Below are 11,030 nucleotides of genomic sequence, written 5' to 3'. Positions count from 1 at the left end.
TGAGAGTTTTCACTCTAAACAAAACATGAAACAGGCGTTTGTGAGGGCTGGTTATGCCGTTTGGAGCTCCCGTCTGGTTCATGTGGTCTCAAACTGGACTAAAAGACAACAAATGTGTCCTCTCGGCTCAACTTCCATCTCAGCTTTGGCTTCACCCACCTCGTCTACTTCACCTTCAATTAGTCCCTTCCTTCATTCCTGGAGGACTTTTGACAAGCTGCGCTGAAGGGGGATGAACTGAAGCTTTCAATACGAAACGGCTGAATAGGAACATGAAAAGATGGAAAATTTAAACATCCAGGAGTTGCAGAAGATGTTTACCAAAGCTGGAGAGAGCAAAAGAAATAGCAGTGAAAGTATGTAATAACAGGACGCGTTCTTCCTTTCACAGAGAAAGGTAGCACCTATAATGGGCACCTTCCAAACATGAAAGTACAAGCTGACCCTAACGCACAATGAAAACATACATGGAGCACTCACATCTCCAGGACTCTTCAGTTAACTGGTTCCAGTCCATTCAATGTGGAGGGAGCGCTGCAGTGACCTGCCTCAGAACGGCTGGAGAGCTGCTATACGAGCAGAAGAAGAACGCAATCGTTGAGAAAGGACATTAGCAACGAAAACAAGAAAATAACAAAGCGTTCACAGCACTGAAAATATCTACAGATAAAAAATAATAAACTGCATCCACTGCTGACGTGTTTAAAAGATTATTTAATTCAAAATTTTAGATGTTCTTGTGAAACATTTCTGATGATAAAAAAGAAAATTAAACTTAAGTCATAATTAAAAGACTTTAATATCTACAACAACAACAAAAAAGAAAGAAAAAAAAAACAAACTGCATCCACTGCTGCATGTTTAAATATTGCTTTTTAAAGACCCACTTTAATCCAAAATACTGTTTTTGGTCTTTTAATGTGTTTTTATGGGATTTATCTGGAGATATATAAAGAAAGTTTTCTATTTTTAAATTCAAATCAAATCAGACAAAAAAAGTCTGCTCCTCTCCATTCTGATTCATCCACTTACAGTCTAATAGATCCATGTTCTTCTCGTCTAAGATGAGATCTGGATCCAGCTGGATAACTCTGATATTGCTCACCATTTTATTACACCTCAAACGTTAGGTTGGAGTATTAAGGGGCTTTAAGCTGACGGGAGAGACAGTAAAAGTGATAATGGGAAGTGAGTGTAGGCTTACTCTGCCCCTGTAGGTAGCAGATGTGCTCAGCCTGTCAGATCAGCTCGGGGGCTTGCGACTAGTGATGACGTCACACAACTGTAACAAACGAGTTGGCTAATTTGCTGTTTTTCTGTACTTAAACTGACGTTTACAATAAAGTTTATTTTTTAAAAAAGAAAAGAAAAAGTGTTAAGATCTGCTCGGGCTATTATTTATTATTTTGGCCCTCGGTGTTTGTGTAACGGAGCAGAACGTGAGCTGCATATTGTAGCGGGACTTCATCCGGTCCGTGCGACCAGTTCAACATTGGCAGGATGTATTTAGAAAAAATACGCGCGAATAATTGCTTTCTTTTTTTTTTTATGTGCGACCAACAACAAGCTAGCATGCTACTCGCTAGCACCCACTTTACCTCAAACTTCATCCTTCCCAGCCTGATTTCTCTCTATTAAAATAACGATCATTATCCTGTGATGATTCCTCTCCATCGGATTATTTCGTTGTCAAAGTTTTTGCGGCTGATTGCAAATATTCCTTCTCCTTTTGTGATTCTTAACGTATTTGTTCGGACCTCCTCGGTTTTTAACTCGGGAAGAATCCAGTACATTGTTATGGCGGAAGTGTCTGTGTAATTCCCTGTGTCACATGACAGTGGTCTAATGGTCCGGACCAATCACAATCGTACACGTCATCTATGCGCCAGCCCCCGAGCCGATCCGACAGGCCGAGCACATCTGCTACCTACACCCCAACTGTCCACAATTCACAGGAACATTTCTAATGAACTCTGGCCACTCTGCGGAAACTATATCTTAGAAAATTACAGTTTTGTTTTTTTTTATAGAAATTATATCATGATAGTTAAAAGACTTTAATATCTGCAACAAAAAAAATTATAATTAAAAATACTGTTTTTGGTGTTTCAAAATGCTCTTGTGGGAGTTTTCTAATGCTGGACAAAGAAAATATAACCTAAAACCTCATCTCTGATTATTTTTGAGGTAAAATTGTTTTAATAAGGATCAGATGAAAAAATACAGTTTAAAAAAACTTGTAGCAATGATGTAGATGCTAAAACAGGTGGGCCACAAGCTCCTGCTCCATTCTGATACACCACGTACAGACGGATAGATCCATGAACGTCTTTGTTTTCCTCGTCTGAGCCGGAATCTGGACCTAAACGAAATAGCTCACTGTTTGGTTGCACCGCTAATGTTAGGTTGTGGTATTTAAGGGGCTGTAATCTAGTGCGAGAGACTATAAACAAAGGGATAACGGGAAGTTAAAAGAAATGTCAGAGAAAACAACTAAGCTTTTTTAGATTTTTAGATGAATGAATGAATGAATGAATGAATGAATGAATGAATGAATGAATGAAATGGTTTATTTCAAGCAATCAGGTCATAATACATACATAACATATCACTTAATAAATCACAAGTTGATCACTTGAAAGGGAGTGGAAGGAAGCGAACTTATATAATCCCACCCCGACTCGAGATAGATCAAATCATAATTAAAAGACTTTAAAATCTGCAACAACATAAAAATAAACTGCATCCACTGCAGCCTTCTTCAAAGATTACTTGTTAATGGGAATCCTCTGCTCTTTATACTTGTTAATGAGAATCCTCTGCTCTTTATACTTGTTAATGAGAATCCTCTGCTCTTTAAAACAGCTAAAAACATGACTAAAGAGACTGCAGCATACAAGTTAAAATCAGAAATACTAAAAATTCAAACTCTTATATCATATTTATAAAAGATGAATAACATTCATTAAAAAATTCGAGTCTTGAGATTCCTTTTTTTAATATCCAGTGACATAAGTTTGAAAATCATCAGATACAAACAACTAACAAACATTTTTCTGTCACTAAGAAGTTGCAGACATCAATTCCATGAACCATAAAAGAATCTGCATCCTAATATAAAAGGAAAACACATTTTATAAAGCTCAACATGAGTATTTAAATATTGCCTGAGCGCGCTGCCAGAATGCTGAGTCCCACTTCATGAATTCTTCATAAAATGTACAGTACTTCATCTAAATTTAATCAGAGAGTAAAAATCTTTGAATCAGCAGCCTGCAGAAGCTCGAGGAGCCGGGACGAAGCCGATCTGCCTCCCGACTGCAGCGACACCCTTTTTACAGTTGTTTAGTTATTCCGTCGAACACGCCGTGAAGCCTGGGAGCTGTCAGACGTTTCAAAGGTGTTTCTGGATTGGTGCTGTAATGTTTTGTCAGATTTTAATCTGAGGATCCATATGCTGTTAGAAATCTGCAGCAGCTGTTATTCCATGTGCTGCTATGCAGGTGCATTTATGAAAAAAGTTTGAGATTTGTTTTGATTAAATCCGGTGCTTTACTGTACTTTGATAGTTGAACATCTCAGGGATTTCATCCCATAATAACCCAACAATGGTAAATGAAACGCTCCCTTATGAAAGAGGCTGAACTTTAGCGGACGAGTTGGAAAGCGCACGTAAACAATGCTGCTGCATGTGCCAATGAGACAAGCTGACATTTGTCGTTTTCATTATTACATCTAATCCGCTCTTGCCTCGCGAGCAGAAAGGTCGGCGATTTTTGCAGTTTTTTGTTTGTATCCGAGTGCTTTGGTTCAGATGAATCATTCATGGTTTGGAGATGAAATGAAACGAAGCGTGCTCTGATGATCCCGGGAAGACGTCGTACTCTACAAACAAGCGCTGTTAGCTTTTCTGCTGGTTTAATAATTGACACGTCGAAAGAAATTTTCACTCATGTCACTGTCAAAGACAAAAAAAAAGGCGTTGTGACTCCTTGTAAGCCATGAGGGAAAAAGAAAAAATACAGAATGTTTTGATGCCCTGGAAGTCCTTAGCTGTCAGCAAACAGCAGCAGCAATTTTGGAGTTTTAGTTTTAGGCTGTTTTGGAGTTTAACTGATATTTCAGCTGCATGCTAGCTGTTATGGCTAATTTATTTTCTTTTTCCTTTTATTTTTTATTTTTTAAAGCTGTTTTAGATTTTAGCTAATATTGCAGCTACAAGCTAGCTGTTTTGGCTAATTTTGTTTTTCTTTTTAAGCTTTTTCAAGCTGTTTTGGGGTTTAGCAAATATTTACATGCTAGCTTTTGGCTAATTTAGGCGTATTTTGTTTATTAGGCTGTTTTGGAGTTTAACTAATATTTCAGCTCCATGCCAGCTTTTTTGGGAAATTTAGGCATATTTTGTTTTTAAGGCTATTTCAGAGTTTAGCTCATATTTCAGCTGCATGACAGCTATTTTGGCTAATTTAGGCTTTTTTCAGTTTTTTAGGCTGTTTTGGAGTTTAGCTAATATTGAAGCTACAATCTAGCTGTTTTGGCTAATTTTGTTTTTCTTTTTAAGCTTTTTTAAGTTGTTTTGGAGTTTAGCTAATACTTACATGCTAGCTGTTTTGGCTAATTTAGTTTTTTTTGTTTTGTTGGATATTTCTGTTTAGCTATTTTTTCGGCTGCATGCTAGCTGTTTGGCTAATTTAAGCCTTTTTTCAGCTTTTTTAGGCTGTTTTGGAGTTTAGCTAATATTTCAGCTCCATTCCAGCTTTTTTGGCTACTTCAAGCTTTTTTCAGTTTTTTTAGGCTGTTTTAGATTCTAGCTAATTTTTCAGTTGCATGCTAGCTGTTTTGGCTAATTTGTTTTATTTTTATTTTTATTTTTATTTTTTAAAGCTGTTTTGGATTTTAGCTAATATCGCAGCTACATACTAGCTGTTATGGCTAATAAAGTCCTGTCATTTAATGTTTTTTAGGCTGTTTTGGAGTTTAGCTAATATTGCAGCTATAAGCTAGCTGTTTTGGCTAATTTTGTTTTTCTTTTTAAGCTTTTTCAAGCTGTTTTGGGGTTTAGCAAATATTTACATGCTAGCTTTTGGCTAATTTAGGCGTATTTTGTTTATTAGGCTATTTTGGAGTTTAGCTCATATTTCAGCTGCATGGTAGCTATTTTGGCTAATTTTGTTTTTCTTTTCAAGATTTTTTTAAGCTGTTTTGGGGTTTAGGTAATATCTTATGCTAGCTGTTTTGGCTAATTTTGGCTTTTTTTGTTTTGTTGGACATTTCTGTTCAGCTATTTTTTCAGCGACAGGCTAGGCTTTGGCAAATCTATTTTTTAGGTTTATTTGGCTAATTTGGCATTTAGCTCAAATTGTAGTTAGCTTTTAGCTTCAGCATTTTCAGCTATCAGCTTCTGCGTTTTTAGCTATAAATTTCACCATCTTCAAATTGAGCATACAGCATTCACACAGGCATTATCAAAGGTAACGCTATATATTAAGATCAAAATGATGTTTAAAAGTTATGGTTGTAAAGTTTTAAAATCATGAAGCGTGCTCTGATGATCCCGGGAAGACATCGTACTCCACAAACAAGCGCTGTTAGCTTTTCTGCTGGTTTAATAATTGACATTTTGGAAAAAAAAATCACTCATGTCACTGTCAAAGACACAAAAAAGGCTTTGTGACTTCGTGTAAGCCATGAGGGAAATGCAAAAAAAGAAAAAATACAGTATGTTTTGACGCCCTGAAAGTCCTTAGCTGTCAGCGGCAGCAAGTTACAAAGACATGTATTTTCTTTCAATGAACATTTCAGGTGCTGTTATACAAAAGACCAACAGAGATGCATTGAAACTGACAGGCTGTCAGCAGGTATTTCCAAATTATTTTCCTGACAGGCATTTATTCCAAATCCATCACAGTATTTGGGAATGGAAAGAAAAAAAAACACATTTCTGCGACACAAACAAGATATGCTGGGAATAGACATTAATCACACTTTGGATAATCAGCCAGCCTTTTACTCCAGGTAAGGTCTGAGCTCACAGCTTGAAATGAAATCTGTCACCAAGCTTTCGTCATGACAGACTTAAAGGGGATGTAAGAGAAAAGCAAAATGTAGACAATGTGGCATCATCATGGCTGTGATTAAACACTAATTCAATAAGATGTGACCAAGTTCAGTCTACCTTACATCATTTGTCTGCTTTGCAGAGCTTCTTAAAAGTATTGCCACTGATGATAATCCTCATAGTAATGTGGCATTAAGGATCAAAGCATCGGGATTCGTCAAGTATGGTTGGAGCATCTCAAACAGTTTAGGAGTCTCATGCTGATGCGGCTTTGTCTCTCACACATCTTGTAAAATATTGGAATAAATTGCCCTCACATTACAGAACAGTGCCCGACATTTGCATTTCTTTGAAACTGGAACAATATAGAAATCATCATTATCCTTCCCAGACATAAAAGCTTCCAGAAAAAAGACAAATCAGATGTTGAAATACTGCAGAAATAAATAATTGATACCTTAAATGTGGTAATACATCCCCTGTGCATATATTTTATTTTTGGAAAATTAAAACCAAGAAAAGCAGACGGTTCGGATTCTTTAGATCACGCATCAAAGTCAAGGCCCGGGGGCCGGATCCGGCCCTGAGGGGAATTCCCTCCAGATGCTTTTATTTTATTCCTATTAATGACCCGATGTTATATTGAGCTTATTTCTAACTTGTATCATTTTGACAAAATATATTTTTATGGAGAGTAAAATATTGAAAGTTATTTAAGGTTTAAGTTGGTTTATTCTGGAATAATATTCCTGCCTTTTTATTATTCATAATTATGTTAAAAAGTTACAGTGGGCATTCTGCTAGATTTTTGGACTATTTTGGCATTTACTAAGATTTTTTTAAGGATATTTTGAAGTTTAGCTAATGTTTCAGCCCCACTATAAACCCTGATTTTAGCTGTAATCACAGTTTTGAGTAAATGAATTAAATAAATGTGTTGTTTGAAACATTAAAGATGAGTTTTAAGCGTTTCTAAATATATTATGTAGAGATCATTTCTGCTCTTAAGTCCCTGCAGGAGTGGGCGGAGCTTATGTCAAAACTGTCTGTAGAAACTTGTTTGCTTTTCTGAATGTTGAAATAAAAACAATCAAAGATGAAAGAAGAACTTACTTTTTTTCAGCTCTATTTCTGCCCTTTGTTTAATAGAAAGATCTTGGTGCTTCTCCGTACAATTTTTTGCATTTGCATCAGCGTTTGCATTAAGCTGAGTTTCTCATCATGAAATTGAATATAAATTGTTTATAAAAGTTGCTTTTCAATCCTATTTTTTCCCAGAGTTTGAAAGTGCTGGTTGTTACCCAAAAATGGGCAGTAAGTTAGCATGGTTTTATTGTTTTTCTTGATGTTCAAAATATAAACATTCTTTATCATTTGGGATTTTAGGGAAATTTTGATGTAGTGACCAAATCATGTCCAACTATTGTCCATCATCACAGATGTTTGGAAATTATTTAGGACTTTTTCTTTACTCTACTTTCAATAGTTTTGTACAGTTTTTTAAAAGTATTAAAACTCGTAAGGACTGTGACACTAAAAGTTAATCAAATGGACAAAAATTTGGATTTTTTTTTTCTTGTGCCACAAATTTGTGTGAGTGGCTGAATGGTTGAGTTGGTTAAGAACAAGACTGGGAGGAAAGGAAACCAGAGTTTGATTCCCAGTCGATAAATTCTATTTTTATGAAAACTTTTTGGAAAACGTAATGTTATAAGTTATGACTACATACTTAATTACGTAAACTTTACTAGCAAAATTTCCTATAGACAAATATATTAATTTAGTGTTTTAAGCATCTTCAGCGGCTAAATTCAATTCAGTTTAATTATTTTTTTATATAGCCCAATATCACAAACACAGTATCCTCATCAGGCTTCATGCATTCATCTCACAGCATTCACACTAGCGTTATCGCAGGTAATGCTAAATATTTAGTTCATAATTATGTTAAAAAGTTTTGGTTTTATAGTTTAAAAAGAATACTTTTCGAGTGTTCAAAAATATATATATTTTTTTACCTCAGGTGTGTTTGGATTTTGGCCCTCTGTGCGACTGAGTTTGACACTCCTGCTTCAGATTAAAACTCCAACACAAGTTATGACACAACAAATTGGTTCCACCTAGAAAGACATTGTCACCTGTGTGGCCTTTGTGACACTAATAAGAAGTCCAGGCAGGAGGGAAACAGTCAAATCCCCCTTAAACCAGGCGGTGGCCGACAGCTGAGCCCTGTTTGGCACCGATCACTTGACTGACTCACTAAGGGGCTTCACAGATGTCCAGGCTCTACAAGGTTTGGGGTGAAGGTAAACAAAGAGTCATGGATGTTGCTAATCTGACCCCAGCAGGACACCGTAGCAGCCTCTGATAGAACCGGTGTGTGTCGTTCTCCTGGCAGAGCTCTACCTCGTCTTATTTTACACTTTAATGAACTCCTCTGATTTCTGTCATTATTTCTGCTAATTGAATCTGCTGATGATGTGTGTTTGGTCGCCATTTTTATCTAGCAGCCAGCATGCATTTGGTGGAAAGTGGAGCTTATTAAAATTCAACGTTTCCTTCAAATCATTTGCATCTAATTTTGAGCACTTTAGCAAAATATTCATACAGGCGGCATCCTATGGCTTCTCACCTCATTCATATTCCACTGCTGTACTGTGCTAAATAGCCGCGGCTTGATGGAGTGATTCACAATGTAATGTCAATCAAGCATTCTGGAGGCTTCCACCAACAGGTACCAACAACTCGCCATGTTTCATTCTCCCACCTCCACATCTTTCTGTCTGAACTGCTGTGAAGAAATGAGATGCATTCTTGGTCAAAGGAGGTGAAGATAGTTTAAAGAGCGCACATTTGCTTTGCTACATCTATTGACTTAGACTGGAAAAGAATTGTTGGTGAAGAAATAAAAATGTTTTTGTGTTTAAGTCGTAAGATCAGCGATGGGCAAACTTTTAGACTCGTGGGCCACAAAGGATTCTAAAATACGACAATCGGGCCAGGAGCAGATGAAATATACTTTCATTTTGATTGTAGATGAACTGATATACTTTCAAACAGAATATTTTGGAGGTTTCATTTCCAAACTGTGGCTTTTGTTCTCAATGGGTTGATGTCCTTTAGGGAAACATGTAAATGTTCTTGTGCTGTTGGAATGATCGGACAAATAACCTTCTGACTTGGAGAGCACATGAGGAAATCAACAAATCTTCCAACACCGCATGAATCCAGACCAAAACAATGTGTTTATGTTACACCATCTACAGGTAGATACCAGAATTAAAGGGAAAATATAACAGTTATAAGGATCATCGATAAAATGTATTAAACACTCAATTGTTTTAGGGTCCATATGCGCCCCATAGTTTGGTTTAAGGCCTTTTTTAAAAACTTTTCCATTGTCTGTTAACATTTTTCTGTGACAATGTTTGATATTTTTGCAGACTGAGTTGGAATGGGTGGCTGTTTGGGTGCTGTCCTAAGTTCCTGAGTTCAGTGAACGCACCAAGCAGAGGCGCTGGTTGGCCTTGTTTCTGTCACTCGACCTGTTGTTGGGGGTTTGGACTAATTGGGTTCAGCTGTTGCAGGAGCGTCAAACTCAATCGCACAGAGGGCCAAAATCCAAGACACACCTGAGGTCAAACAGGATAAACATTTATTGAACTCTAAAACCAGAACATTTTAACATAATTATGAACTAGATATAAAGCATTACCTGCAGTATGTTAGTGTGAACGCTGTAAGCTGAATTTGGCCGCTGAAGATGCTACCTGGAATCACTGAAGCTGATAGCCAACGATTGGCTAAATGCCACATTATCTTTAAGAACGTAAAAAAAATAGGGTAAGCAAAAACAGCTAGCATGAAGCAAAAACATTAGCTTAACTCCAAAATAGCCTAAAAAACTTAATAAATGCTAAAATAGTCCAAAAAGCTCGTTTTAAAGCTTTAAAACTGTAACTTTTTAACATAATCATGAATAATAAAAATGCAGGAATATTATTCCAGAATAAATCAACTTAAACATTAAATAACTTTTAATATTTTACTCCATAAAAATATATTTTGTCAAAATTATACAAGTTAGAAATGAGCTCAAGATAACATCGGGTCATTAATAACAATAAAATGATCTGGAGGGCCGGATCCGGCCCCCGGGCCGTGACTTTGACGCATGTCAGCTATTGGGTGAATAGAGACAACAGGAAGGGCTGTGCAGGAGCGAGAGAAGGAAGACGATTTGAGGATCCTTTTTTTGTTGGAGAGCTTCACGGCGCTGGTTATGGCCCACAGTGACCAAAACAAAAAACCTAAAAAGAGATTTAGTTTTGGTGCCTCGGTGTGGGAAATGGAATCTACAATATCTTTGGAATCTCATTTTCTTTTTCTTAACATTATATTACACAATAACTCCACAGTTAGCCTGAAACTGTCTTTAAAAGTCAGTTCAGAGAAGTACATTTTCGTCTTTTTTTGCTGCAAAAAAACTGAAATTGAGGTTAAACAGTTTTTTTATGATTTTTAGTGAATATATTGTGTAGACACAGAATAAAAACGTGTAAATTTAAAAAAAAAGTGAAAACAAGGTCAAACTGTGTGAAAATTGTCTTAATAAAACAAGTGAAGCAGCTCTGACAAATACTTCAAGGATTTATTCCAGGCGTTTAGACAAACTTAATCCTTATTATGTTAGTTTCAAATCAAAATGTCAAAGCTAAAAATCCTTTTATATTACATTTTCAGTGAAAGCTGTACGGTTGGAGGGTCTGTCATTCTTATTGTAGAGGACTGATGTGATAAACTCATCGCTGAGTTCAGAAATAACACTTAAAACAACAAAACATCCGTTTTTTTTATTAACACACAAATCTTGTGTAACCTTTATGGTCCTTTAAAAGTGCTAGAGAGCTAATTACACATTTACAACGTGTTGAAGAGTCTGACAGCCGATGCTGTCGACACAAACCGCTGC

This window comes from Oryzias melastigma, linkage group LG20 (genome assembly GCF_002922805.2).
Source record: "Oryzias melastigma strain HK-1 linkage group LG20, ASM292280v2, whole genome shotgun sequence".
Taxonomy (NCBI): domain Eukaryota; kingdom Metazoa; phylum Chordata; class Actinopteri; order Beloniformes; family Adrianichthyidae; genus Oryzias; species Oryzias melastigma.
Note: the sequence above shows the minus strand (reverse complement) of the source record.